Below are 8,263 nucleotides of genomic sequence, written 5' to 3'. Positions count from 1 at the left end.
AATTGGAAAAAGAAGAACAATCTAAGCCTAAACTCAGCAGAAGAAAAGAAATATCCAAAATTAAATCAGAAATCAATGAAATTAAAAACAAAAGAATCATGCAGAAAATTAATGAAACAAAGAGTTGGTTTTTGAAAAAACAAATAAAATAGATAAACCTTTGGCCAGACTAACTAGAAATAGAAAAGTAAAATCTCTAGTAACCTCAGTCAGAAATGATAAAAGGGAAATAACAATTGATGCCACAGAGATACAAGAGATCGTCCCTTAATACTACCAGAAATTCTATGTCCATAAATTTGACAATGTGAAGGAAATGGACAAGTATTTGGAATCACACCCTCTCCCTAGACTTAGCCAGGAATAAATAGAGCTCCTGAACAGACCAATTTCAAGCACTGAGATCAAAGAAACAATAAAAAAACTTCCAATTAAAAATGGCTGGTCCAGATGGCTTCACACCAGAATTTTATCAAACCTTCAAAGAAGAGCTTATTCGTGTACTGCAGAAACTATTCCAAAAAATTGAGGAGGAAGGAATCTTCCCCAACACATTCTATGACGCAAACATCACCCTGATACCAAAACCAGGAAAAGACCCAACTAAAAAGGAGAATTTCAGACCAATTTCACTAATGAATATAGATGTAGCAAATATATGGCAAATTTCACCAATGAATATAGATGTAGCAAATATAGCAAAAATTTTACTAATGAATATAGATGTAGCAAATATAACAAAAATTCTCAACAAAATCCTAGCCAGTAGATTACAGCTTATCATCAAAAAAGTCATACCTCATGATCAAGTAGGTTTCATCCCAGGGATGCAAGGCTGGTTTAACATATGCAAGTCCATAAATGTTATCCACCATATTAACAGAAGCAAGAACAAAGACTATATGATCCTCTCAATAGATGCAGAAAAATCATTCAAAAAATCCAGCATCCTTTTCTAATTAGAATGCTGAAGAGTAATATCCTCTGCTATTTCCAGAGGAAAGTGATCAAAGCTATCTATGACAAACCCACAGCTAATATTTTACTGAACAGAGTAAAACTGAAAGCTTTTCCTCTTAGAACTGGAACCAGACAAGGTTTTCTTCTGTCACCATTACTATTCAACATAGTGCTGGAAGTTATAGCCAATACAATTAGGCAAGAAAAGGAAATAAAGGGCATCCAAATGGGAGCAGAGGAGGTCACACTCTCCCTCTTTCCCGATGATATGATCTTATACTTAGAGAACCCCAAAGACTCAACCACAAGACTACTGGGAGTCATCAAAAAATACAGTAATGTCTCAGGATATAAAATCAATGTCCACAAGTCATTTGCCTTTGTATACGCCAATAACAGTCAAGATGAGAGGCTAATTAAGGACACAACTCCCTTCACCATTGCTTCAAAGAAAATGAAATACCTAGGAATATACCTAACAAAGGAGGTGAAGGACCTCTATAAAGAAAATTATGAAACCCTAAGAAAGGAAATAGCAGAGGATACTAACAAATGGAAAAACATACCATGCTCATGGCTGGGAAGAATCAACATTGTTAAAATGTTTATACTGCCTAAAGCAATCTACCAATTTAATGCCATCCCTATTAAAATACCAACATCGTACTTTCAAGATTTGAAAAAAATGATTCTGTATTTTGTATGGAACCAGAAAAAACCCCGTATAGCTAAGGCAGTTCTTAGTAATAAAAACAAAGCTGGGGGCATCACCATACCAGATTTTAGGCTGTACTACAAAGCCATAGTGGTCAAGACAGCATGGTACTGGCCAAAAATAGAGACATAGACATTTGGAATCAAATAGAAAGCCAGAAAATGAAACTAACATCTTACAACCATCTAATCTTTGATAAACCAAACAAGAACATACCTTGAGGGAAAGACTCTCTATTCAATAAATTGTGCTGGGAGAACTGAATATCCACTGTAAAAGGCTGAAACTGGACCCACAGCTTTCTCCACTCACAAAAATTGATTCAAGATGGATAAAGGACTTAAATTTAAGGCATGAAATAATAAAAATCTTCAAAGAAAGCATAGGAAAAACGCTGGAAGATATTGGCCTGGGGAAAGACTTCATAAAGAAGACTGCCGTGACAATTGCAACAACAACAAAAATAAACAAATGGGACTTAATTAAACTGAAAAGCTTCTGTACAGCTAAGGAGACAAGAACCAAAGGAAAGAGACAACCTACACAATGGGAAAGTATATTTGCATATTTTGAATCAGACAAGAGCTTGATAACTAGGATCTGTAGATAACTCAAATTAATCCACATGAAAAAAGCCAACAATCCCATATATCAATGGACAAGAGACATGAATAGAACCTTCTCTAAAGAAGACAGACGAACAGTGAAAAAATGTCAAAAAATGCTCATCATCCCGAATTATTAGAGAAATGCAAATCAAAACCACCCTGAGATACCATCTAACCCCAGCGAGAATAGCCCACATCACAAAATCTCAAAACTGCAGATGCTGTCATGGATGTAAAGAGAAGGGAACACTTACACTGCTGGTGGGACTGCAAACTAATCCAACTTTTTTGGAAGAAAGTATGGAGAACCCTAAAAGAACTCAAGCTAGACCTCCCATTTGATTCTGCAATCCCATTACTGGGCATCTACCGAGAAGGAAAAAAGTCCTTTTATCATAATGACACTTGCACTAAACTGTTTATTGCAGCTCAATTTACAATCGCCAAAATGTGGAAACAGCCTAAATGCCCACCAACCCAGAAATGGATTAACAAGCTGTGGTATATGTACACCATGGAATACTATTCAGCCATTTTTAAAAAATGGAGATTTTGGGGCAGCAACTGTGACTCAAAGGAATAGGGTGCCAGCCCCATATGCCAGAGGTGGCAGGTTCAAATCCAGCCCCAACCAAAAACTGCAAAAAAAAAAAAAAAAAAATGGAGACTTTACAGCATGTGTATTAACCTGGGTGGAAGTGGAACACATTATTCTTAGTATAGCATCACAAGAATGGAGAAGCATGAATCCTATATACTCAATTTTGATATAAGGATAATTAATGACACGGTGGCAGTAGGGGAAGGGGAGAGCAGAGCGAGAAAGAAGGAGGGCGGGGTGGGGGAAAGGAAGAACAGAGAGAGGGAAGGAGGGAGGGGGATGGGGTCTTGGTGTGTGCCACACCTTTTGGGGGCAAGACACGATTGTAAGAGGAACTTTACCTAACAAATGCAATCAGTGTAACCTGGTTTCTTGTGCCCTCAATGAATCCCCAACAATAAAAAATTTTTTTTAAAAAATCTTGTTTTTTTTCTTATTGGGGAATTTGAATGCCTAGTTAATGAAGGGATACAGGCTGCAGAAGTCGTCAAAAGCCTGTTCTGGCGGCCTCTAGTGTTCCACTCGTGACATTACACATGCAGCTTCCAGCGCTCACAAGACAGGCTCTGATGCTGGCTTCACAGGAAGCAAGCAACTTCACAATACCTTGGCGTGATGTGAGAAGTTTATTATATTTACATGAAATTGATATAAATCATGTGCTCAGTTAGCGATCTCTTGGCAAAGGAGCCACATTATCAATCCATCCCATGTGCCAGGCCCTGCAGTAGGCATTTTGTAGTGTTTTCTTGATTAACAATAGAGATAATCAAATACAGTATTAGTATCCTTACTTGGTACTCAAAGAAACTGAACATCATGGACATCAATTACTTTAACCAGAAGATGCAGAGCTTGATTTGAACCCTGACCCATCTCCTTTTGAATCCCATCCTCCTTCCCCTATACCTGGCTTTCCTAATGGAATCACAGAAAATTGCTTCTTCGTCTTAATAAATCTCAGTGTCATTCATCAAGTGATTAAGCTTTACAACCACAGAGACACACATGGTGGCTGTTTTATTCATCAATGTATCTCCAGTGGCTATAAGAAATGTTATATAAATGCAATTATAAATAAATGTGAGAGGACCCTGTAATGCAGTACAAGTGAAAACCACATTAACTAGAAGACAAGGGGATCCCTGCCACCCCTCCTCACTGCCCTGAGGAAGTCATTGTTGGTAACTATGCACTTGTTATCAACAGTACATGCTCTCATTGAGGGCATCACATCACCATGCTCCTCTTTAGATGTGGTCCTCCCCAGTCTCTTATGGAGGGGGACATACTCATGTCCCTCATGTCTTGTATCGTACTTCCAAGAGAACCCAAATTCTTGTGCTAAAGCATTTAGATGTTTGCTAAAGTGGCCTTAGACCCCCTTCTTTGCTCTTACCATACTAAGTATGAAAATTACAAATACCTTTACACAAATACCTTATTGGAGGAGCATAGACAAATGTCATCTGCCATCAATTCCTGGCTATGCCTGTGGGTGTCCAGGACCAAACACATGAACTCTCATCCTCCAGGTTACTCAGCCTATTCTTAGCATCATAAGTTTCCACCAGGTACACAGCAATGCTGTTACAAATTCAAGCTCTAACACTCACTGGCCGAAATAGAGATGAGCATTCTTTTCTGTTGTGTTTTATATGAATGGTAAGAAAATGCTTTCCAAAAATAGCTAGTCAAAAAAAAAAAAGAAAGAATAAAAAAGCAAAGAGAAACTCTATTTCAAACCTGTGCTTTTCCAAAATTAATGACTGTTAATATTTTTTCATATTTTCTCCAAGGGGGCTTAAAATCAAGTAAATATAGTATTAAAGATAACATCAAGAACTTCTTTGAGACAGAGAAGAAAGGAAGAGTAGCAGGCTGCTGAATTAGCTTCCAAAATGATGCCTACACAAGTGATTCTGTTAAAAGAGGGGACTGACAGGTCCCAAGGCATTCCCCAGCTTGTGAGTAACATCGGCGCTTGCCAGGTGATTGCTGAGGCTGTAAGAACCACCCCATGGGTCCCCATGGCATGGACAAGCTTATTGTGGATGGCCACAGCAAAGCATCAATTTCTAATAATGGGGCCACAATTCTGAAACTCCTTGATGTTGTCCATCCTGCAACAAAGACTTTAGTGGACATTGCCAAATCTCAAGATGCTGAGGTTGGTGATGGCACCACCTCAGTGACCTTGCTGGCTGCAGAGTTTTTGAAGCAGGTGAAACCATATGTGGAGGAAGATTTGCACCCCCAGATCATCATTTGAGCTTTCTGCACAGCCACTCAGCTGGCTGTTAAGAAGATCAAAGAGACTTCTGTGATGGTGAAGAAGACAGAAGAAGTGGAGCAGAGGAAGCTGCTGGAGAAGTGTGCCGCGACTGCTCTGAGTTCCAAGCTGATCTCCCAGCAGAAAGCCTTCTTTGCTAAGATGGTGGTTGATGTGGTGATGACGCTTGATGATTTGTTGCAGCTTAAAATGATTGGAATCCAGAAGGTACAGGATGGAGCCCTAGGGGATTCTCCGCTGGTAACTGGTATTGCATTCAAGAAGACTTTCTCTTATGCTGGGTTTGAAATGACAACCCAAAAAGTACTATAATCCCATGATTGCCCTTTTAAATGTTGAGCTCGAGTTGAAAGCTGAGAAAGATGGTACTGGGATCAGAGTCCACACAGTTGAGGATTATCAGGCTAATGTTGATGCTGAGTGGAACATGCTTTATGACAAGTTAGAGAGGATCTATCGTTCTGAAGCCAAAGTTGTCTTGTTCAAACTCCCCATTGGTGATGTGGCCACCCAGTACTTTGCTGACAGGGACATGTTCTGTGCTGGCCCAGTCCTGAGGAGGACCTGAAAAGGACAACGATGGCCTGCAGAGGCTCACTCCAGACCAGTGTGAGTGTTCTGTCAGCAGATGTGCTGGGTTGCTGCCAGATGTTTGGAGAAACTCAGATTGGAGGTGAAAGGTACAATTATTTTCACTGGCTTCCCCAAGGCCAAAACATACACCTTCATCCTTCCCAGCAGTGCCCAGCAGTTTATGGAGGAATGGAGAGGTCCCTGCATGATGCCATCGCGATTGTCAGGAGGACCATCAAGATGATTCAGGGGTGGCTGGTGGCAGGGCCATTGAGATGGAGCTCTCCAAGTCCCTGTGGGATTACTCAAGGACTATTCCAGGAAAGCAGCAGCTGTTCATAGTGGCGTATGCCAAGACCTTGGAGATTATCCCACGCCAGCTGTGTGATAATGCTGGTTTTGATGCTACAAACAACCTCAATAAGCTGTGGGCTCGCTGGGGGGAAAGGTACGGGGTGGACATCAACAATGAGGACATTGATGACAACTTTGAGGACTTTGTGTGGGAGCCAGCTACGGGCAGATCAATGCCCTGACGGCGGCCTCGAGGCATGCCTTATTGTGTACATAGATGAAACCATCAAGAACCCCCACTCAACCGTGGACACTACTCCAGCAGGTGGCGGAGCTGAGTTCATGGCCACCCCCTTTGAGAGGCACCACACCCATCACATGACTGGCTGGCTACGGGGTGCACTTGTTCTTCCCAGCTTGGTTAATTGGTGTTACAAGGAAAAGGGTAGTAATTGGCCTGCTCTGTTCTCACTGGAGGTTAAATAAAACTTAAGACTTAGAAAAATAAAAAACGAACTTCCCCCACTTCCTTGACTTTCACACTCATTCTTATTCCATTTTTTCTCACCAGAATTAAATACAATCATGAATTTTATATATGTACACATTTTGTATATATACATCATTCTAGTATCTCATGATTTTATAAAGGCATATATAAGTCTAGATTTTTTAAAATCTAACCATAAACTTAAACTGGTATTTTGTCAATTGACTGATTTAATTGGATGTGCAATTAGTGTGCGTTTGAAAGAACTCCTTGGTCCCACCAAGAGGGTCACTTTTATACCAGGTCTTCACTTATTCTCACTTACAGCTTAAGCTAATGGTCATTAAAAGGGGTGGGCGAGTGTAGAAGCAGCCTGCCTTTCACAACTGGAATCCAAAACTTTCTACAATGTACACCTCATGTTGTCGCATTTGATCAGCTTTGACCCTGAAGCCCCTGAGCTTTACATCTAGCGAGAGATGCCTAGTCCTCTGTGGACAGAGGAGCAAGGGGACCAGATCAGAGCATCCTGGTCCCAGCCCTTCGCTAAGCTGTGTTCTAACAAGGACTCATTGGGGAAACTTCTGGGTCTATGCTGAAGTACCTCTGAGAAGAAGTGGAAAAATCCTTGGCATGGAGTCCATCTTTGTGTGGTCAAACCACTTTAGTGCTTTACTTAATTTCTGTTTTATATTGTTTCAAAAGTTTCATGGTTCATGTCACCAAAGTTCTTTCACAATGAAGTTTCATGTCTAATCCTGTGAGTGTCAAGGTTGTTAATGGAAGAATAGCATATTTCCTTCAAAAAACATCGTGTCAGATTAAAAGAAGAAGGAATTACTCGCTTCTCATTAGAAACAGGCACTCGTGTTCCTACACGTCTCCTGCTCTTCTCAGAGCCTCCTACGTGCACCTTCCGCAGGTGAACAGACAACATTTTTGGCTGCCTGATGCTGCTCATGCAGCCTCTCTCTGCTTTCTTTCATCTGATCTAAATGGGTTATTAATTTCCAGCAGGCAGGCACTTACTTATTTGCTGAGCCCCTATTACGTGCCTACTTTGTGTCTGCCATAAAAGTACTACAAAGGTTAAAATGTGAGGATCCTTCGAAATTATTTAAACTGCCTGACTTGAGGGCCAATCTAGCAGGACAATGGCCCAGAGGGTGTCCAAGTTGCCACTTGTAGTTGTGTGCAGTGCCAGGGAAAAGAGCACCAGCTGTGGGGTAGACCAGCTGCCTGCTGTGCAAGTCACCATCTAAGCTGCATCCATCCACAGAGAGGACCTTTCTCTGATGCCCTGCTGGGAGGCCAAGAGCAGGCAGAGCTACAGAACAGAGGCAAATAATGTCCTGGGACAGCAAAGACCAGAACCATTAAATTCAAGAGGCAAACTTGGGACTAGACGTGGCAGAAATGGTACAAGTGAACACCAAGTGACATAGTGGCAATTCACTGACAGCTGCAATAGATGATTCCTTTATTTTCTTTCCCTCCTCCCTTCCTTCCTCCCTTCTTTCCTTCCTCACTTCCTTCTTCCCTTCCTTCCTTCCTCCCTCCCTCCCTTCCTTGCCCTGTTCCTCTCTTCCTTCTTTCCTTCCTTCCTTCTTTCCTTCCTTCCGTCCTTCCTTCATTCCTTTCTTCCTTCCTCCCTCTCTCTCTTCCTCCCTTGCCCCCTTCCTCTCTTCCTACTTTCCTTCCTTCCTCCCTCTCTCTCTTCCTCCCTTGC

At 41.4% G+C, this 8,263-nt stretch overlaps 1 pseudogene; it reads left to right on the top strand.

The window, feature by feature from the left end:
- Positions 1 to 4,785: 4,785 nt before the first annotated feature.
- On the top strand, positions 4,786 to 6,530 carry LOC100960764 (annotated as a pseudogene).
- The last annotated feature ends 1,733 nt before the right edge of the window (positions 6,531 to 8,263 follow it).

Source organism: Otolemur garnettii, unplaced genomic scaffold (genome assembly GCF_000181295.1).
Source record: "Otolemur garnettii isolate 467f Iridium unplaced genomic scaffold, OtoGar3 scaffold00018, whole genome shotgun sequence".
Taxonomy (NCBI): Eukaryota; Metazoa; Chordata; class Mammalia; order Primates; family Galagidae; genus Otolemur; species Otolemur garnettii.
The sequence above is the reverse complement of the archived record's forward strand: the minus strand, read 5'-3'. Positions and strand labels throughout refer to the sequence as shown.